A 23,794-nucleotide genomic window follows, 5' to 3' on the forward strand; every position below is an offset into this window, starting at 1 on the left:
AAATATCCTTCGACAAAGTTACATTTTCGTCTGGAAGCATTTCCCTCTCACGCGTTTTCGTAGGTACGAAAGAGCTTTCCAACTGCATTTGTAAAATTGTTTTAGTTCATTGAAAGGAATTCATCTGGTTTAAAGTAGAAACATCACGGTTCATAAATAAAATTAAAAAGTAAGTGCCCTACAAAACGCTCGCACCCTAGTTAACCCGTAAATGACGAGGGATTAAATATTTTGACTTTTATGAACTTCTATGACAAAGAACTGGTTTTGACTGGATACGGCTTGTAATAAAATAGATAAAAAAGTGTATTACAGAATAATGGCAAGTGTCATATTATATTTTTCAGTGTATTAAAATACAATATGTTTCATAGTTCTATCTGCAGATTGAATTAAAACAGAATGTCGGTTACGATATTATTTTTAGTACCTATAATATAAGTTTTATGCATAAAAAACGATTTCATACAACGTTCTTAGACTTTATCTGTACCTACCCTGCGATTCCATCTCATGTAGACAATTATCTACTTATGGAAATTGCAAGATAGATTATGACGTTAAGATCATGCACGGTATTTGCAAAACACTCACACTTTCAAAAGCTTTAAAAGTTATGTATCAAACTACGTTCATATTTTGCAACACACTACGCTCAACACAAACCGCTTCCAGTATCCCTAGACCTATAAAACACAATTTTATTCACATCGAAATAAATCTTAACACGTCGTCGATTTTCAATACAAAACATAAAAAAATGTATAGAACGAATGCAATACACAATACGATGATTTGTTAGTAGCCAACACCATAAATAAAGTAAGAATGTAGGTATGGTATTAGAAAAAAAATCTTTTTATTTATGAAGACTTATAGAGATAAAATCTGAAGTTTGGAGTAGTAAATTTAGTTAAGCATTCTTGTCAACAGCTACGAATATGTGTATTAAGTTATGGGAATGTGAAGTATGTGTGTATTTAATGTTTTGGATAGATTAGAGGGATGTGACTATTGTAGATACTATAAAACTAGTCTTTGATTTCTGTATTAATCGAACACAGTTGGCTCGACCATTAAATATAAGTGTAAGTGTATGTGTAAGTGTATGTGTGTGTGTGTAGTGTGTGTGTGTGGGGTTAGGTGTATGGCTCACACATTGAAATTCAAAAATATTTATTTTTCAAAATTGGCTTACAAAGTTAGCGCTTTTTGAACGTAAAAAAATAAATTACATATAATGTAACTAGCTGTAAAACTACTACCACATCGGAATCTGTAACGCTGAGGGAAAGACGTGGCCAGAAAACCTCCCAGCACAGGGCCCTAGTCCTACTGTTTCATGTTTTCCTTTCTTTGACTTACCTACCACTACCGTAAATACAGCGCTTCATACAAAAATGCGGCGAAAACTTGGCGCTATTTTACCTACACATTCGTACACAGCGGTATATACATTCAATACAATCGTATGAAATAAAGAAAATACGCATCGTCTTATTATATCAGAGCAATACAGGTTAGGTCACGTACCTCCGAAAATGCATTTCTCGTGAATGTGGGTTTCATCACGATGTTTTCTTTCGCCGCTGAGCACGTGATAAACATTTATGAGCCAAACATGAATTTGACAAAAAAATAGACAATCATTGAATTGTAGCGTGGACAGCGACTCCCCGAACGACGACTGCTTGACATCACATCTGTCATTTACATGTACAGTTCAAAACACAGTTTTAATCACGCTACAAACAATATTTTTTTTTCCACTGAAATAATTGCATTTTTGGTTCATTTTTAGTCCTGTGCTGGATTCGAACTTACCTGGGCTACCACGGCGCTAAAAAATATTTTGAGCTTAAAATGTTATGTTTTAATCGAAATATTTTATCTTATTGGTAACTAGGTTTCCGTCCGCACAGATTTCAGTTATATTTATTCCACTCTGAAATATTAAAAAAGCTTGACTTATCTACATCTGTAGGTACCAAATTTTATCATAATCAGTGAATGGTTCTGGCGGAAAGCGTAACAGACAGTTATTCCTGCATTTATGATGATGATGATGATGTTTCGGCTACAGCGACTGCTTCAACTCCGACGTTCAAGTGCCCCGCATATGGCTCACTTAACCAATCTTGTAAGGGAAGATCCTCGCAACGGGAACGTAAGCGCATTTATAATGTTAGTAGTGAAGTCTTCTTCTTCTTATCATGTGGGTTGAGAGGTGGATGACCAACCTCATCAACCCTGGTGTCAGGGTTACTATTGAGCCGCCAAAGGCCCCTGACATGACTCGTGTAAGGACTTCATACTTACATCAGAATGGAGTGACCGGGACTAACGGCTTAACTTGCCTTCCAAAGCACGGATCATCTTACTTTTGAACAATCAGGTGATCAGCTTGTAATGTCCCTAACCAAACTATCCCAAGTGATTTTTGTGACATGTCCGCACCGGTATTCGAACTCGGGGCCTCCGGATCGTGAGCCCAACGCTCAACCTTTGGACCACGGAGGCCGTGAGTAGGGAAGTAGGGGTCTGAACTCAAAGGAGATTTAAAGCGTGAGTTTATGTATGTAATTATGTAAATAGATCTCGTATAGAGCAGACAGTGAGTCGTAGTGAGTGTGTCGAGGTAATGTATGCGATATGTACGCCATTGTCGCGGTGACTAACTACAGGCTGCTTACCGAATCTCTTGTACTGTCGCGGGCATAGATTATTACGACAGATAATAAGACCAGAACTTAGTTTAAAATATGCTACACTGACAAAGAGAAAAAAAAAATGGTAATGGTCGAGCCATGTTAGTGAAATCTGCATTTAGGACAAAATTAAATAGTAGAAAGGCAACTCCTGAACATCTGCTCTGGCCAAGTAGTTAATGCCATCTGCGGCAAATCTACAATAAGTCACGTCAAAAAAAAAAGAAAAAAAATGAACGTCTGTGTTTGCATCGATTGACAATCGGGGAGATTTGGGATATACAAGGTGATAGTGACATCGTAACGAATACTCAAGCGGATGAGTCAGAACATGATTCTGGGTTAATATCAAATGGAATTTTCTGTCGCAAAAATTATGATTTTTTTAGTTTTTTTTTTGTTTTCTATTCTATACTTTTGATATTTACTCAAAATAATCAGCTGAATCATCCCTCTTAGTATTCGTTACGATGTCACTTACACCCTATGCAAGTACATACGGTAGCCATACAAGTAGGTCTGAGTGTTAGTGACACCGTAACGAATACCGAGGGGGATGGTTCAGACAATGATTATGAGTTGATCAAGTGGAATTTTCTGTCAAAAATTTCATGAACATTTTTGTGTTTTTTTTTTAATTCGGTACTTTCCGATCCATACTTTTGCGACGGAAAATTCCGCTTGATATCAACTCAGAATCATGGTCTGAATCATCTCTTAATGTTTTCGTTACGATGTCACTAACATCCTGTATAGGAGGGGGTATATTGGGAATAATAATTTAAATAATTACGTAAAATCAATAAAGTCGAAGCTTCCTAACTAACTTATAATACTAAATTATAAACAGCCTCTGTGGTCCAGTGGTTAGAGCGTTAGGCTCACGATCTGTAGGTCCGGGTTCGATTCCAGATGGGTCTTTGTCGGGAACACTTTGGGAGACTGTCCTTAGTTTGGTAAGGACATGGCAGGCTTGAGTCATCTGATTGTTCAAAAAAGTAAGAAAGACGATTTCGTGCTTCGGAAGGCGCTTTAAACGGTTGATCCTGGCTAGTAGCCGTAAAAACACCTCCACCAACCCGAAGTGGAGCAGCGTGGCCTGTGCTTAACAGTGGGACGTATATAGGCTGTTTATGTAGTATGTTATGTTATATTTCTTAAAATGTTTGTTTGTTCATTCTACCTCCCAAGCCGTATACAATCAGCTTGTCGCTTCTACCGATACTTACTCTAGCCGTCATTACAAATTCACTATTAATAATTTATTTGGAGCCGGCGTGGGCGCAAGACAATGCTGTATGCCATTACCGTTTTTATTCGGCTGTGGCAACATTCATCACACTTGTTATGCTCGATATTTTGATAGCTAGTTCATTATCTGGATTAAGCGAGCTTGTCCACGGCGCGATGCAATTTGTGCTGTATCGAAACAAGTGACGATTTGTGTATAGAGCACAATCGTAGAATGAAGAATAATACTATAAATAGCACGGAATATCTCCGCACCGCACCAATTCGTCGCACAAATCCAGAGTGAGTGACGAGATAAAAATGAAGGCGTAGAATTGGCCTTGGACAAGAGCACGGCTTTTAAGTTAATGATGTCATCAACACCCTCCGTGGTCTAGTGGTTAGAGCGTTAGGCTCACAATCTGGAGGTCCGGGATCGATTCCCGATGGGGACATTGTCAAAATCACTTTGTGAGACTGTCCTTTATTTGGTAAGGACTTTTCAGGCTTTAATCACCTGATTGTCCGAAAAAGTAAGATGATTCCGTGCTTCGGAGGGCACGTTAAGCCGTTGGTCCCGGCTATTAGCCGTAAAAACACCGCCACCAACCCGCATTGAAGCAGCGTGGTGGAGTATGCTCCATACCTCCTCCGGTTGATTGAGGGGAGGCCTGTGCCCTGCAGTGGGACGTATATAGGCTGTTTATGTTATGTTATGATGTCATCAACAGTGATGAAGCGACAGAAAGTTATTCGAATATTTGACATAAAACGCTCACGACTATATAATCAAACCAAAGTAGGGATCACAAATTGTTTTAGATATATGAAACGATTGATGAATGTGGAGGAAGCAAGAAAAATTGTTAGGACCGAAGCAAATGGTAGTTAATCTTACCCCTGTGAGCAATAGGAATGAGTTTTATGTATTTAGGTATATTGTGTAAGATTTATGAGCTTGTAGATTGGCACAAAAATTTGGAAAAGGGTCCTCCAGATCGTGACCCCAACTCTCAACCACTGAACCACAGAGGATGAACGCCGTTCGGTCACGAGTACTAAATTAATATACTTTGAAACCATGTCACATTAACTTTTTTGACAAATTAAACCATAAGTCTCATTAAAATGTGAAATATTAGCAGTAACTGAATCATGTAAGTCACAATTTAAGGAAATGAATATTTTAACTGTAATATTGTATGTATATCTACGAATGCTGTGTATTTGCAAAATCTAATCCAAGTTTATTTAATTTCCATACCAGAAAACGACTAGCGAATAGATTTATGTTAGTTAAAAATAATAATGCACTAATGCATAAAAGTATTTTTTGCAGAATTCCCCATATTTTTAATAAACTACCTAAATCAATGCGTGAATGTGATGACATGAATATTTTATTTATTTATTTATTTATTATAGGTTATCAACATGATAATCAACAGTACATGTTTTGACACATTAGCACAAAATAAACTGCATGTTAGAGACCAAATGTTACTATACTCTAAATTAATACTTAAATGATATTATATGAATTAAATTATATGTATACGTATAAGTGGTGACTATTTGATTGTATTATTGTATTTGATATTATGAATATTCTAATGCTAATAATGTTTATGTGTATAATGTGTTTACGAGCATGACTTTAGGTGTATAAGACCTAACATTGCATGACTATATGGCGGGATATAGCTGGATGAAACAACTTATAATTGATATGAACGCCTATACTGTACCACAATAAATATATAAATATAAATATATTTCATTTCATTTCATTTCATGATAGTGCGACAGGGTTCTAAAGTGGGTACATGATATTGCTCATAACTGTACGTGTTTAAATATCTACATTTACATACCAGTAACTGCAAACTACACTTACAAAGATGAACCATAAGTCTTAGAAGTGAGTCATCCTTTAACTTTCTCAACCTTTGAACCTCAACTCCACTCTTACTTTCAAGTCAATATTTGTGAGCATTAAATCAATAACCGTAATAGCCGAGAATTATTCATGAGTGAACTTTGAAGCAATTGTTTCGCGCCGAATCGAATCGTTCTAATCGAAAGATGAATCGATTCGGTTCAATCGAATGATCGGATTGATTGATCGTGATTGTTGGTGATGATTTATTTGACGAACTTGACCGTGTGAGTGTTACGGGTTAGATAAAAAAAAAAACTTTTTTTTTATTACCTTCATGGTACGACCCACACAGGGTGGGTAGGTAGCAGTACATCCACGGCGGTGAAGATACTGTAACATTTTTTGATGTTAAGATATTGTAAACTTAACATAAATATATTATACTATAAATAAGACCACGCCTATTTCCCATTGGGGTAGGCAGAGACCGCGGAGTTCCACTTACTCCGATCCTGACACATCACTTTCGTGTCTTCCACCCTCATCATAGTCTTCATGCATGCTCGCCAGTTTGGAGTACTCTTAGCCTGGCTTTTTTTTAAAACATCCTGGATCTGATTGCGGTATGTACGCCTAAAAGTACATCTTCTTCTATCGTGTGGGTTATGAGATAGATTACAAACTCCATCAACCCTGGTCCCAGGGTTATTACTGAGCCGCCAAAGGCCCCGAACATAGCTCATGTACGACTACTAACTTACATCAGTAAGTAATAACCAGGACCAATGGCTTTACGTCCCTTCCGAAGCACGGATTTCCTAACCAAACTAGGGGTCACAAAGTGATTTTTGTGATATGTCCCCACCGGGATTTCAACCCGGGAACTCCGGACTGTGACCCCAACGCTCATACCACTGGACCACGGAGACCGTTGTAACATAACATAAAAAATACCTTCACACATACACACACATAGAAAATATAAAATTACAAACAAAAATGAAACAGTAGAGTAAAATAAACGGGCGTGGTGCTAAGTAGCAATCTCTTTTGACATAAAACTATCATGCTAGAAAAACTGCTAATTTTGTTCTTTGCCACACACACCAGATGCCTTAGCTAACGTGCGAAAGTTTACGATTACGACACTACGATAAAAAAATAGACAAATATTGTAGGCATATTATATAATTTGGCTTTGTGCGAATCCCATGCGGATTGCTAGTATACTATGAAAAAAACTATAATTCAATTAAATTTAAATTTATAATTTTATTATACATAATCATAAGGTACAAAAAGCACGCAAAAAAACAATTTATCATTCGTCTTTCGATTTAATTTCACATTGCGAAGCTTGTAAATCGATGTGTAACTCGAACGAATAATATTACTAGAGCAGTGATATATCGATGTACGCATAATCGATTTAATGAAGATGGTATTCGATTATGGTAATGTATAAGAGAAAGTTTTCTGAACATAATTGATTTTTGAAACAAGATGTAGTTAGCAAGTTCCTAGCGTTATCCCATTTTGAAAGGGTTTGCTTAGAAAACCAGCCAGGTCACATACTTACCTCCGAAAATGCTTTTCTCGAGAATATGGGTTTCCTCACTATGTTTTTCTTCACTGCTAAGCATGTGATAATCATTTATTATCCAAACATGAATTCAAAAATAAATTCAAAAATCATTGTGCTGGTATTCAAACCATCATAAAATACTTAATTTGCTTCCTCCGCAGTTATAAATCATTTAATTTTCAAATCGGAATAAACTTTTCTAAGGACATCTCCCATTTGGTCAATATACACCCATCAAGGTCTTTCTCTGCCAGCCCTACCAACACCCTTCGCCTTATATAAATATAGACTAAAATTAATAAAATGCAGTTTTTGTCTATACTTTTTCAATTAATAACAAACTGTATTTACAATTGGACTAGGTAAAAGGTACATCCATCGCAGCAAGATGAACTGAGTGAGACGCTTCACCGAAGCTGAACAAAGTCATTACTCGAAAAAGAAAATGACAATTACAAAGTTAAATTCGTCATACTATAATAATTTTACCTAAAAGTAAAAAAACACTTACAAGAAAGCATAAAACATTTGAACGGCTGAAAACAATATCGTAAAACAATAACATAAAACAAAAGAACTCATTCACATATTTTTAACTTCACAATGAAACTAAATCTCATTGAAAACAATACACAAATTGACGATGCGTTAGTAAATAAATTAGAGTAAAACTATAAACAATAAGATTATATACAGACCATTTACCATAAAATAAAAATGTATATCTTATTGTAACGAATATCTAAACAGTCGCAAAAGTGTGGTACAAAAGACAAGTTTGCGAATAAATACGATACTTCCCGTCTCCCAGCTCACAATTTCCTTTCAGCCTTATTCCTCAAAGAGATGAATTTGGCCAAAGAGTATTTTCTCTTCCTTGAAGAAAACATCGTGAAGAAACCCGCATATCCGAGAAATGCGTTTCGGGGGTATGTGTCTTAACCTAGGGCTGTATAGGGCTGATATTCCCTTCGGGTTGGGCTGATTTTGATTGCGCGCGCGAACTGTCTGTCTAGCTTGTACTTATGCGCTGGGTAGCAGACGGTAAAAATGAGATATGTGTGGAGTGTTCGGTGCGTGCTATTATAATTTTTTATGAACGTTTATTGAACCTGTGTCGATGTTTTTCTTTCTACTTTTCTCAGCTGTTAGAACGAATATGACAAAAAATATATTTATGTAACAGTGTAAGATTCAAAGTGTAACTATGATACCTAATGAATAAAGATATTTTTGAATTTGAGTTTGAGTTACTATTCTCTGTTTAGTCTGTGACTTATACCACATTACCATCGGCCACACATGATTGCAGTTATTGATCTAAATTGCCAGCAATTACAACCAAATCGCCTCAGTTTAGTGTTAAATGAATTTAAAATAAAGGCTACTAACACTTTATACAGTGATCGTTCACATTTGGTTCGGTTCTATAAGTTTATTGATTCATATTTGTACTGTTTTAAGTTTAAAGTTAGTATTGTGTTTCTATTGTTATTTTTTTGGAGAAAGCTTATCATTGTTTACAGTTTTTATTGCTCGATATATACTATACAGTTACTATCTATTATTCTGTTTCTATGTAGCTCTCTCGCGTTAGTTCGCGCTATAAACTACGAAATTCAACTTAAATTTGAATTCGGGATTCTATTGGAGTGACATCGTAACGAATACTGAGGGGGTTGATTCAGACCATGATTCTGAGTTAAAATCAAGTGGAATTTTCCGTCGCAAAATTCATGTTTTTTTTTAGTTTTTTTAAATTATTTTCAATTCTATACTTTTGCGATGGAAAATTCCACTTGATATTAACTCAGAATAATCAGATGAATCATCCCTCTCAGTATTCGTTACGATGACACTTACACCCCGTACAAGTACATACGGTAGCCATATAAGTAGGTATGGGTGTTAGTGACACCGTAACGAATACTGAGGGGGATGGTTCAGACCATGATTCTGAGTTGATATCAAGTGGAATTTCGTGTTAAAAAATTCATGAAAATTTTTCTTTTCTTTTTAATTATTTTCCAATCCATACTTTTGCGACGGAAATTTCTACTTGATATCAACTCAGAATCATAGCCTGAACCACCCCTCAAAGTGTTCGTTACGATGTCACTAACACCCTGTATACTTCTACCTACCCCTTCGCGTATACAGGCGTGAGGCAACTACTTCTCTCTCCAACTACAATTTCTACACACTACAATTTCTGACACTACAGGCGGATCACTTCATTATCCGAAAGTAAGACGATTCGCGCTTCGGAAGGCACGTTAAGCTGTTACTTCCGGTTACTATTTACTGATGTAAGTACGTAGGCGTTACATGAGTCATGTCAGGGGCCTTTTGCGGCTCAATAGTAACCCTGACACCAGGGTGCCTGAGGTTGGTAATCCACCTTACAACCCACACGATAGAAGATGAATAGGTAACAAACTGGACAAATCCACTACAAATCAAAAACCATTCAAATTACAAACGTGCCATGTAGCTCTCTCCAGAACCATAACTTAATACATAACCAATCAATTCAGTACGCCGTTATCAAGCATGAATTTTGATTTTGGTGAATTTGTGCAAAATGATCGTTTAGCCTTTATATTCGTACGGACATTAAAAAACCAGGTTGCTCTTTCAACAGAGTATAAATTGTGCAAAATTGGCCTGAACCCATAAATTCGACTATTAAACTCGTATCGAGCCCATCAGTGAGTGATTGTAGGAATTATAATGACGGTGGGATACGGTGGGTGTAACTCAAAAATATATTATTTTGAGGATTTTTAATGAGTATATAAAATTTACTCTCGTTACTTCATAGCCTTAAAAAAATGTATAAAAAGCAATATTATTTTTTACAGTACGTAGATAAAGAAACCCATGTTCCTAAGAAATTCACTTTTGGAGATATGGGACCTAACCTGTACTGGGCTGATTTTTCGAAGGTTTTGGTTTTGGAAGGTCAGACAGACAATCGCTTCTGTAAAAAACTGGACCTGTCAAATCTTCAGGTTAGGTAAGCGGACCATGTGAAAAACGGGTTAATGTCAGGTAGATGACTGTAAGCAGGTATTTCTTTTTCAAAGCTGGACATTCTAAAATATGTTTATAATGCTGCAGATATATTTTTTTTCTATTTAAGGAGATGTCCTTGGAAAAGGTTCAGTGAGATCTACTCTGAACCGACGTGCGTGTATGAAACGATTGATGATTGTCAAGGAAGCAAGAGAAGTGTGTTAGGATCGAAGCAAATGGAATTACATAGTCTCTGCTTACGCCGGTGGAAAATAGGCGTGAGTTATAATATGTATGTACGTATGTTAGCAGGATAGAGGATAGCAATTATATTGGAAAACATTAAATCTTTGAAACCAATTAAAGTATGTCTAGTGAGAAATATAGAAAGCTTGGTGAAGCAGGGTACTCAGTTCATCTTGCGATGGATGTACATTTGACCAGCCCAGTTATGAATACAGTGATGAACTACGTTGTTACGTAGGTAATTAAAGTTTAAGACAAAAAACATACCCAATTTATATAAAATTAAACTTACACCATTTCTCCGGTAACTTACGTTATAAATTTTGGTGTAAGAAGAGATTTTATTCGTTTTATACTCTCATTACGACGATCTGTAATTTGTGTGCCGCTGGTGCGGGTTCGAGTCCCGAGAACGGTTATTGGTGGACCAGTTATGACGCCCGTTAACAACGCAAAAATACCTATAATCCACTCCAGTAATAGTTGTATTATGAAATTTATTAGATCGCCTGTGAGATTGATTTTTAGGAGAGTGAAGTGCAATCATTGGCTGGAAAAAAATATGTTTTCGAATTGAAATGCTTTTTTTAAAGAATCTCAATCTCGCAATATCACCTGATCTGCTTCTTATCGTGTCGGCTGTGAGGTGAAATACCAACCTCATCAACCCTGGTGTCAGGGTTATTACTGAACTGCCAAATGCGGGACCCTTTTTTTTCACAGAATGTTATTTCGAGGGTTGAAAGGCAAATGGGTTTAAGCGACATTTTGGGCGAAATTGACTTATATATATATATTCGGAATCAGCGATTTTTTCCGCGTCGACTGATCTTGGTTTCAGATCAATCGAAGCTACTTTTTGGCGCTTCAACCAATTAGCACTTTGGGTACATTTTTAAAAACCCGTGTTTTAACCGACAAAAAAATGCACAAAATTCTGGGCGGGTGGCATATCAGTCGTATTCCGGGATATGAGTCGGTCACATAAGCTGTTATGTCTTTTCATTTTCATGATTCGAAGTCTGTTAAAGCGTTTTCCCTGACAGTGTTTTGTTATAGATAAGTCGGTTAAATCATTTGTCCTTAGACGAAACGAAAATAGATTTGGCGCTTAAATCTTTTTGCTTTAATCCAGATTTTATAAATATTGTCGCTTCAACCGTTTTGCCTTCGACAGTTTAAAAGTAAAATTGGCACTTGAACTGTTTTGCCTTTACCGAAAATATTCATAGAATTTGACTTCAGCTATTTATGCTACATTTTTTAAAAAATTTTGTCGTATAAAACAACTATCATTTTCTTTTGAAAGGACTTAAAACGTTTTTCCAAAACAAAAAATAAATAATGCTAACATTTCAGTCATCGCAATTTTGTATGAAACCTTGTGCCCGCATCACTTCAACATATCAAAATAAGTATGGGCAGGTCCTGGCTGGGCGGTTCACACAGCTAAAAATTACGATTGGGAAGACCGGGAGTGTGCGTGTCATCATGTCACCCAAGCCGTATCCGTTGATGGTGACTTCTATTTGTGTCTATCCCAAGTCGTTGTTGTGGTAGACTTTGACGTGGCTAGCGGAACCGAACTTCGAATTGAAGATCTGGTCACATGGTACACAATCAAACTGGCCAGCCGAGTTTACCGTGTAATTGTAGGAAGGTTTCCGTTGAGTTTTCCGTATTTGGCGTCTTGGACTAAGATTTTCGAGGACTATATCACGCGCTATTCCAGGTTTAGACACACTCATCCCAACTATCAGTTGGCATGTTGAAAGCCACATGGTTGCGCTTGAGTACGTCTTTGTACCGCAGGTATTGTCCACCTTGTTTACAGTTCCTTCTAGACACCTCGAAATAGAAAACCTTTCTGTCATCCATTCGCATCCATTCGCGTGATGTTTTATGATGAGAGCTTCTATTCCGAATATGCCAGAACGACGTAATACTTCTGTTATTGGAAAATCATCTTGCCGCTTTATGCGAAGGATGGACCTTAGACATTTAAAGTGTTACGTATCAAGTACGCCGCTGAGACTTTGTACACTAATATTTTAAGTTTTCCAAAGGCTGCCACCGCACCTGTTATCCGGGCTGGCAACTCCGATGACTTTGGAGTCATTTCATATTTGAGAACCCAAATATTTTAATTTTGAAATTTCCTCCAGCTCAGCGCCCTTTAAAGCAACATTGGAAGAAGCTACATCCCCGGAGCATCCTCTGGATGATTATTTTAAAAGGGTTTTGCACAAAACTATAAATATTCTGGTGTGTGACTTAATTGAATCGGCCATTCCTCGGCAAGTTTGGTTAACTGACGCATAGATGTGACACGTGAGAGATCAAAAATGATCTTATTCATTTTAGCCTTAATTTCAATTAAGCTATAAATAACAATTCCATAGAGTATCCCACTTATGCGTGATACAGAAGCGATATATAAAGAAAATAGACTAGGAACCATGGCTCCATGTGTTATGACATAGCCTTGTTTCGCGCCGTAGGTAACGACGAATAGCTCTGAAAAGTTACTTCTAAATCAAACTGTCGTCATCATGTCGTCATGATATTGTCGTATTAGGATAAATCATAACTTTTCAGGACAATCTGTTTTCTTTAGAGCAATCCACAAGCCGCGTGAAGCCTCACGCAGCACATAACAAAGGCCGATGTTGTTCAAGCCTTTTGGCCTGAATCTGTTTAATAACAAAACCGTACCCCCTATCTCTGTCCGGACAAAATCATCATTGGGTTTCCGGAAGTACCTTTTCTGCATCACGGGATAGAATAACGTTAAGGCTAAAATTTAATATCGATCGCCATCGACTCGCAAAGAGGAAGAAGGCTAAAATCATTCCAGCAGCTGACTCCCATATCTTCAGGATGAGTTTGTATAACCAGTTATAAATGTGTAGGCATATTATACAGTTCAGATGGTATTTTTGATGTGTTGGTATTCGTCATCCTTCTTAGCGCGGTAAGAAGTTCTTCAAAGGTCGGGGGTGCCGCTAGTTCTTAAGCGAAATCCTCGACCTTGTTGTAACAAACTCGACCGATATGTTGTAACAAACAAGTCGCTGGTATTACTATTGGGATTTAAGACATCGTTAAAATGTGTCCAAAGCGCTGCTAATAAGTCTTTCTGATCAGTGAGGCGTTGGGTCTTTTCCTTGTTGTAGATTGAAACTCTCTTCAAAGTTTGTGGCCGAAAACAGTCTTGAAGCTGTCGAAAATCTACCGGAACTGGATTGATAGGAATCAGCATAGAGCTGAATTTCACAAGCTTATTCCACCTGGCATTTGTTTTTGAGACATATGGTGACAGAAAAGCCCGCCTGTAGTTCCCCACGAGCTGATTTTCACGTTAGAACCATCGCACCAATCTTAGTTTTGCGGTCTGGTTTACCAACCAATAACTTCGGTAGAGCAGAGCACAGCTATAAAAATGCTCGGCAAAGGAACACCATCTATTTATTATTATTATTATCTCATCGACAGATGTGTCTGCTGCGATGTCCGACGTATCTCGGCTTTAAAAGCATGATCAAGTTCTGTTATTGTTTGTCAACTTCGACGGTATCTTATGGCCAGCTCGAAGTGGAGGTCTTAGGCGCAAATGTAACAGAAATTTTGATCAAACAAGTCGCTGATCTATCCACCCCTGGCCGCCTCTTAATATGAGAGCAATCAGTACTTCACTGCAGTCTGTCCTAGTACCGCGTACCATCTAGTAGGAGCCAGTGTTTGGAACTTGCATCCAGCCACGTGGTCTTAAATTTTTCAGTAAATCGGAAACAGGTTGTGATAGTGAGATTAAACTCAGCACAGAGTATAAGCATATTAAGACTTTTTCAAAGCTATTTGTTTCTTTTATTGCCCGAATTCAGTTGGTGACAGTCATCTGTCATCCGCCATCATACGCGGTTTACCATATACTTAAAAAGTCGAATTAAGCATGTGTAACAATCTTTATGGTTATATTCTAGATCCTGTTTCTTAATGAAATCGATTTACTCATTATATCCGCCGTGATTTTTCCTAATATTGTAAGGTACAAATATCTGTAAATGCCTTGCCCGACTAAAATCTCTCCCAGGAAAAACGGCTTAAGGACCGACTTTATTTCCGATCTTACTAATATTTGGATTTCATACAATTAAAATTAGTAGCGGATGGTCACTTAAGATATTTTCCTTCCCTGTCATATAACCTTTTATGGAGGTTAAGCTGATTTGCCTCTAGTCTTCTTTTTTTAAGAAGTCGTTTAACTCAATTAGCTTTAGTCAAAATAATAAGTGAGAGGTCTCTTAAAGCATTTTGCTTTTAGCCAATATTTGGCTCTAGTGGATATCAACCGTTTTTCCTCCAACTGTAATTTAGTTCAATTGAGGCATTTTGTATTAAGCGACTTCTAAAATCTATAACTGATGTGTTTTTCGAACCAAATAAATACAGAATTGTGCAACCTTTAATTTAAAATAATTCTTAGCATTTTGAACACTTTTGATTCAGTAGCTTTTTTTATATGAATTTTTTTCGAAAAAATAAAACTTTAAATGGCTCTCCTGTAAAGTTCACAAAATGTCGCTTAAACCCATTTGCCTTTCAACCCTCGATTTGTTCTATTTTAATTAGGCATAACCGGTTAGGCATATTTCTTTAGTCATAATCGTCTTTTGGCATAATGGTTACTGGTCATACTGTTTTATTTCAAAATAATTCAAATAGGTATGAATTTATGCTTAAAGTGTTTATGCTTTTTTAAATTATGTTTAAATAGTTATGCCTTATGCCATTTATGCGTAACGATTAATAGGAATAGTAAATAATTATATGCCATGCAAATTTATGACATAAAATTTTATGCAACAAAATAGGGAACCGCCAAAGGCCCTTGGCGTGGCTCACCTGGTGTAAGGGACGATGCGATTGAGGATGGGACATTCTTACCTGGAAAGCGCCTATTCACTCTTATCTTGAAGAGATCCAGATTGTACTTTTTGGGAAACAGATTCGCCAGCAAAGAATTGTAGACCTTAGCCGTTCATTTTAGAAACGAGAAAACGAAACCTTTCGTACATAGAGCTAGTGGAATATTAACGACAATTTTGCTGAATGGATTTTTTTTTTTTTTTTTGCTTTTTTTAATTTTCTTTTTTTGTGTTTGTGGTTTCTTGGCACATACTAGCACGAATGCAAAGATGAGCTCTACAATCGTGCTCGCAGTGTGTTGAAAAATATCATCGCAGTGGTTACTAATAAAATAATAATAAACATAGCCAAATAAATTGTCTATCATACCCGATTATATGACTTGGTCTACAAATAATGTCTTTTTTAATAAATCCAGTCATATTATATCTTAGAACAGTATGCCGGTCTTCCCCACATTGATCTTCTTCTTCTAATCCTTTTATCCCCTGTTGGGATGTAGGTCTCGAATAACAGATTGACCTTACAACATAAAATATAACTTAAGGGATTATTTCCTACACCTGTCTATTATTTGGACTGTCCATTTATGAGATTATTTTATTTTTGCATTATTATTACTAAATTCTAAAAAAATACTATCTTAAAAGTAGAAACATAAGTGAACCTAAAAAAAACACATTAAATAGGTAAAATATTACAAAAAATAGTTAATAAGCTGAATCGAACAGACCACTTCTGTTCTCTGATTGTTTACATTACGAATTTATTTTTGGAGAAAATATAGATACAGGCTTATGATAATTACAATACAAATATAATAAATAAGTGATAAAAAAAAAATAAGTCGGTTAATAAACATTATGAACAAACTTTCATACATTTTCTCATGCAACAATATCAAACTCTAGCCTTCATTGTGATACATTTAACTGTCTACTTAGATCATGTTGCTATCTGAATGAAATATTGAATCACATTAAGGCTTATTAGCACACGCCGGACAAACAAACAGACAAACCAGAACAATAGGCCGCGAAACAATGACGAAAAAAAATATCGTTTAATCCAATTACAATGATAATATACATGAGAGCTGGTGTTGGGTTAGTATGGATACGATATACAGTCAATAATCAAATCAAATCAAAATCAAATCAAATCAAATACACTTTATTGCACACAACATACAAAACAAATTTACACAAATGGACGAAAGATACAGCACAACCAGTGCAAAGGAAACATTTATTACAATAATAAAAAACTTAAATATTTTATTCACTTACAATACGGCCTCTTCAGAATTATTATGTTCTTTTTTCTTATTTTATTTTTGTGTATTTATGAAAAAGTGACGTGAGTTTTTATGTCCTGACCATATTCCTATGTACCTGTCTTCCCGAGCTCATTTTCATACAAAAGTTCGTCCGTCACATAATGCATAGTGGTGTGACAGGATTGTAGTAAGTGAAGATACCGACCCCGCCGGCGTGGTCGACGATTTCGAAGATTTGACAAGTCCGGTTTTTACAAGTGCGACTGCCTGTCTTCCTTCCAACCCGCGAAGAGAAAACCAGCCCAATACATGTTAGGTCACATACCTCAGAATGCATTTCTCGGGAATGTGGGTTTTCTCACGATGTTTCCCTTCACCGCTGAACACGTGATAATTTTGGCTGGATTCGAACCTGTGACCTCAAAGTGAGAGGCAAGCGTTCTACCAACTGGGCAACCACGGCTCACAAACGGTTTGGGTAACTCTGTCTCATAAATATAGTAATATTTTTCGCAGTGCTTATCCACTCTTTCCCAACAAACGTGGCCCAAGTATGTACTACAGGTCCCCGGGCAAATGGGTGGTCTGTTACCGTTTTATCATCGTGCTAAGTAGAAATATCGTCGGACGGTTGAATGGTGCCCATAGATTAGTCCCCTTGATTGATCTATAATAGCAAAGGCTCACTATATCGCCGTGGAAGACATTCTTGGTACAAACGTGATGGGAGTGTTCTTGTTTTAATAGAAAAGGTTAGTGGGAATTCAGGTTTGATGGATACGAAATTGAAGTTTGGAAAATTGAGAATTTGAAATTGTGAAAGCGTGTGATGCTCATTTGTTATGAGATGTACATACATACACAAACGCACGCCTCTTCCCACCGGGGTAAGCAGAGTCTATGGAATTCTATCTGTTACGGTCCTGACACACTTCTCTTGCTTCCTCCACATTCATCAATCGTTTCATATACTCACGCCGGTTAATAAATAAAAAATATTTGAGATTATTGATTATTAGATTATTGAGGTTTGAGATTTAAATATCTGTTTTTTTTTTTGGAAATTGATTTCTCTGTACTCACTTTTACGTTTTACTTACTTTTTTTTTTTTATTTCTTTTAATGGATGTGTAACGCTAACATGTAAGTTATTTTCTACTAAAACACTATGATGTTATGATCCAAAATAAATTAATTTGAATTTGGAATCGAATTTCTACAGGGTACTATGATTTTTTCAAATCAGCTCATATATATGAATATGGAAATTATATTTGATTTGAAACTTTAAAAATGCGATGGGATAAAAATAAAAAGGAAAGTATGTAAGTATGATATCTTATTTAGCAATCATCATAGATGATAAATGATATCATTACTTGAATATGGTTTGATTAAGCATAACCGATGCTCTTTTACAAACTAGAGGTCACTCAGGTCAAATGTATCGCTTTAAAAAACTATAGTGACGCACGCGGTTTGAAAACGCTGCGGTTTTTTAAAAGAGTTACTTATATAAAAAATGTAGGTACATAATGTTCCAAAGAGACGTGCTTATAAAAAAATATTTTAAATATTATTTTTGACATATCTACATGCTATGTCTAAACCTTAAAGAAATAACCTAAGATTACAGTCTTTTAGCTTTCACAAAGGATTGAACAAACGAACACTGTTGCCAAACACAAATATGTTTTTTTTTTTTTTTACAAAATGGCTATAGTGGTTTCTCGCCGTTATAATATACCGTGAACGTAATTTTATAGAGCATGACACATATGGTAGGGAAAGTGACAATCTTATCAACTCGATTGATCATTTTACCACGTTGCGCATGTCGGAAGGGCTGGTAAACTTCAAATGAGAGAAAAATAAACGCCGCGTTTTTCTCTCAAGCAAATTGACGTATCCCAAGAACTATAAAGTTCACACTAACGCCAATCACCCGTGTGATTAATGCGTTAAGACCGTCTTCTCCTCGCTCATTAAATGTCTTCAAACTTATAAATAGGTGATATTCATTGCTGAAGGTTAAAATATTATAATTACGAGTCGGTTTCTTTATAAATAAGTTATACTTTATAATGCGTAGCAATTATGTTTGCCACCCAACATGTTTTGCAAAGGGTGGATATGAAAGAGAGATTAATGTGTAGATGTTGTACGATTTTACTACAATTCCCGATGGGAACATTGTCGAAATCACTTTGTGAGACTGTCCTTTGTTTGGTAAGGACTTTTCAGGCGTGAATCACCTGATTGTTCGAAAAAGTAAGATGATTTTGTGCTTCGGAGGGCACGTTAAGCCGTTGGTCTCGGCTATTAGCCGTAAAAATACCTCCGCCAACCCGCATGGGAGCAGCGTTGGTGGAGTATGCTCCATACCCCCTCCGGTTGATTGAGGGGAGGCCTGTGCCGAGCAGTCGGACGTATATAGACTGTTTATGTATGTATAAGTATCTACGCGTTTTATACTGGCCAATCCTATTTGGAGAACGCGAAACTTACATCGTAGTTCCGTGGGTGCGAAGTTTGGCTCGTGCTCTACCACTGAATTCGACTTTTATGAGTTTGTTACGTTTGGATGATAGGTAATTGATATCAAGTGGTTTCCAGGATTTATGCTCAGTTAATGGCGAAGATGGGAGCCATCGGTACGGCAATGCAGGACGGAAGGGGCAAGTCACAGGGACTGTAACCTGGAAACTGACAGAGGGCAGCAGTAACTGTCAGTACTATTCAGAGGCGGAGGACAGGAGTCCTAGTATGGCTTTGTAATAGACTACTCTGGGCGCCATCCCAAACATTTTATTTTATCGCGCAAGAACTACAAATTAACACCTCACCTTTAAGGTCACAAAGTGTCAATAGTTGATGTCAAAAATAATTATTGGTTACCCTCAAAACAACATAGTAATGTTAACATAATCTCCGAAACGACCCAGACCACATTTTAATGCCTAAAACCAATACTACAGTGACATAATGAGCTGTAACCATGCTATATTATAAATGTAAAAATCTGCCTGTCTGTTTGTCATCTTTACATGCTTAAACTGCTGAATCGATTTACATGAGGAATGGAGATAGTTTTGAGATGTAGAGAAAACGTAGTATATACTTTATGTGTCAGTAAAATCACCCCTTAAATGGATGAAAAAAAGATGGAAGAAATATGTTGCATTCATACGCTAAAACATTTCGAGAAAAAAAACGAAAAAGTCTGAAAATAAAAATTTTTGTAAAAAAATTTGGTGTGGTATCATAACGCCTATTTTACGTAGATTAGTATTCTATCATAATTATTTAATACAGCCTAAATACTTACCGTACCTATCTATGAAACTAATAAAGATAAAAATATACCGCTCAAATGGGTCGACGCTAGGTACCTGTTTTATTGAATCTGATGGTGTCATTAGTTCAAAAATGACCAAATGTCACTAAACGGCCTTTTGGCTTATGAGGGCAGAAAAATATGTCGCGCGCGATAATCGAGGTCCGAGCAGACGGCGTCGCGGGTGGAAGGCTAGGCACTAGATAAAACTTGTATACTTTGACAGGTGACATTTCGTTGGGAAATTTGTGTGACCTCTTTCACGGGTCAACCAAAGCCTGCATAATAAGATCAGAATAGTCTATTTTACATAAAAGTATAGATTTAATGGTTCATGCCAGCCGCCCACTATTGGGTTGAAATGTTTGTGGTCACGTTATTATCTGTAAAGTGAATTATGAACGGTTTTGATGCTATCATAATTAAAATGTTATAGTTATGATAGCATCAAAACGGTTACGTTGTCACTAACACCCATATGTACTTGTATGACTACTAGTATTTACTTGTACGGGGTGTAAGTGACATCGTAACGAAAACTAAGGGTGATGATTCAGACCATGATTCTGGGTTAATAGCAAGTGGAATTTTCCATCGCAAAAGGAGAGAATTGAAAAAAAAAACATGAATTTTGCGATAGAAAATTCTCTGAATCATCCCCCTCAGTATTTGTTACGATGTCACCAACACCCTGTATGGTATTATTAATATAAAACACGCTAATCACTGTTCAAATATTGAGAATTAATCAAATTCATCGTATTATTTCACCAATAGCCAACTTTCACAATACTAAGTATTGATTTATTTAATTTGTACGACTAACAAGAAGGCAGCCAATTAAAGTTGACAAATTCGTTTCTTTCGCACTTTTTGTTGACAAATATTACGTATTTGTACAAATTAGCGCTGCATTATATTACCATCGAATTGGTATTTTATTGGCAGTTTATTTAATAACGCATTTTAATTTTGATGGTGTAAAGTTTTTCGAAAAAAACACACCGTTTACAAACGTACGGTGTTTGGCGGAAGGCAAGCGGGAAACCATTGCCCTGTTTTTCCCTAAAAAAGTAGCATGGAAAATGCTGCACCGACAAAAGCGTGGCTCTTAAATTGATGATGATGATGAAAGTTTTTCCATGTGTAGTGGGTAACTAAAGATGAAATCTTAACCTAAATGGCTTTTCCAGACTTCACGAAGAAGTTCTTCTTACACTTAGTATCCCTCCTGAATTGGCCTGGATTTTTTGGGACAATTTAGAAATCATCACGCCTGTCACTTCGAAGGGGTAGGCAGAGGAGTCTAGTATAGACAGCAACTCTAAAAATGATCAACGAGTTGATTAGTTCATGTTTAGTTCTATGAGAACTGGGTTCAACTGATAATTTTCCTAATCAATAAAGTCAACTAATAAATTATAGTTAGTGATCAGATATTCTTTATTTATTATTTATTTATTTATTTTTATTTGTACACAATAAAACAGACACAAGAAACATAAAAAGAAAACAGATAGCGCGCGCGATTCGAGCGCTTATTTACCATAAAATCCCACAAAATGCGATAAAAGTATGGAAGCGGCATTTTAAAACATTTTTTTATAATAAAAATCCCGGAATAAAATACAGGTTTCTTTAAAATAAACTATTGATTTAAGATATCGTGTCCATAAAGCAACACGGACCACCACTTAATCGCTTCTTGTCAATCCCAATTTTGAAGATGTTTTTAAAACAAAAGTTCTATCAATATCATTCAATTGAAATAAAAATTGTTGCTCCACTATTTTGAAGTATTTTTTGTATCATTGTCGACTGTTGTAAAGTTCCTTGTCAAAATAAAATTTCATTATCACTAATTTAAAAGCCACGCTCTTGTCGGTGTAGCATTCTCCATTCTTGACTATACAAATACACTTTATTGCACCAAAATAAAAAAAAAATATAAAAAGACTCTTACCTAAGTACATAGCAAATGGCCGCCTTATTGCTAAAGCTGAAAAAGCTTTATCGCTTATGAAAAGCCAATTCCTTTACTTCCATATACTTATAAGGCACGAGACGTTCACCTTCTCTTTAATCTGTTCCATGTAAGCTCTTCTTGGTCTTCCCCTTCCTCTCTTTCCTTATAGCTTTCCTTCCTATGGTGTTTCTAATAAAATTTAAATCACTATAATATTAAAACACGATTACACGACCGGCTCATCTATCGAAGATGACACTCAAGTAAATCACTCGACAACTTGCCGGAACTTAACCTAAATTCCTCCAACCAACCTTGCAGCGCAAGCGCACTTTGCCCCGATATTACGTGGTACTCTTAACACAGTGGTACCCAATTTCCACGAGGTTTATTATTTCCAAGGTCCATGAGAAATAAATCTAGGCCTGCTTTTTTTTTTTTGACGTGACTTATTGTAGATTTGCCGCAGATGGCATTAACTACTTGGCCGGAAGTAGGTCTGCGAATGTAGATAAGAAACTAATTTATTAGTATATGTCCGACAAAAAATCTGTAATAATAGCGGAATATTGCATTGAGACAAACCTACAATGTATTAATTGTAATTTGTTTTAAAAAAATAAGCAAATATTTAAGTGTTTACATAATTTATAAAAGTAATAAATCATTAATTATAATCATTTCTCAAAACTAACCTTGTAAATATTTTTTCCAGTAAATAAATTATAGATTACTAATTTCAAATTCTAAGGGGTATTCTCATAATAAGTGTATTACAAAAATATATATTTATTTTTTTATTTATGTTTACATAGCATGACACCTACATCCCAAGTAAGCTATATTTAAATCCGATGTAAAGTCTAAAAACCACTGTTCTAATATAAAAACAGAGACCGAATTAAGCAAAGTGTTGCCAGTAATGATGCGCAGTAATGACTAAGGTATTATGTCAAATTATTTCATAGCGATTGGAAAAGTCAAGGTGACCGATTGTGAGCGTAGTGGTAATGATCGTGAGGAGGTTTGAAGGATTTGATACGGTATTTGTGTCTTGGTGACACAAACCATCAAGAGGGATGAGGGGTGAGAGGTTTTCCTTGCAGCTTCTTTTCCCCGCTTTTTTTTTTCTTCTTTTCTATACAGGTTGTGAGAAGCTGCAGTAGTTTTAGGCGGATGAGACGTTCGTTATATAAAAAATGACAATTCAAAGTGTAACTATGTTACCTACTGAATAAAGATATTATTGCATTTGAATTTGAGCATTTTTGTCACTGTCGTTTTTGAAATCGTCTGCAAATTAGCTACGGCACCTGGTTTCCTTTTTTTTCGAGGGGAATTGCCTACCGCATATCCTCCCACCGCGGTGGCAGGAAGAGGGCTATGTTGGGCTTACATCGACTAAAACCCCCGTGCTTTCGCATTCTTCCGCGGCTTGACGGCAGGCACCTGGTTTCCTGGTGCCACCATTATGGCACCACTATCTTCATTCTAGTAAGGTGACCCTTAGTAGGCGAAATAAACTCCACATGGACAACGTAAAACTCTTCTTTAACACGTTCTTATCGGTGTTGCATTTAAATAAACAGTTTGCTTTTACTGACTGCCAAAAGT

General features: G+C 36.4%; 2 protein-coding genes across 3 annotated transcripts in view; one reads left to right on the top strand and one right to left on the bottom strand.

Annotated features, from left to right (window-relative positions):
* LOC126372787 (uncharacterized) overlaps positions 1 to 11,859 on the bottom strand; it is a 469,025-nt gene extending 457,166 nt beyond the window's left edge. The window contains exon 1 of the mRNA XM_050018677.1: positions 11,855 to 11,859. The gene's annotated coding sequence lies outside the window, so the exon portion shown is untranslated. The remainder of the gene's footprint in view (positions 1 to 11,854) is intronic.
* Positions 1 to 23,794, top strand: part of LOC126372779 (knirps-related protein-like) — a 707,336-nt gene that overhangs the window by 335,132 nt on the left and 348,410 nt on the right. The window lies entirely within an intron of this gene.

Source organism: Pectinophora gossypiella, chromosome 14, assembly GCF_024362695.1.
Source record: "Pectinophora gossypiella chromosome 14, ilPecGoss1.1, whole genome shotgun sequence".
Lineage (NCBI taxonomy): Eukaryota > Metazoa > Arthropoda > Insecta > Lepidoptera > Gelechiidae > Pectinophora > Pectinophora gossypiella.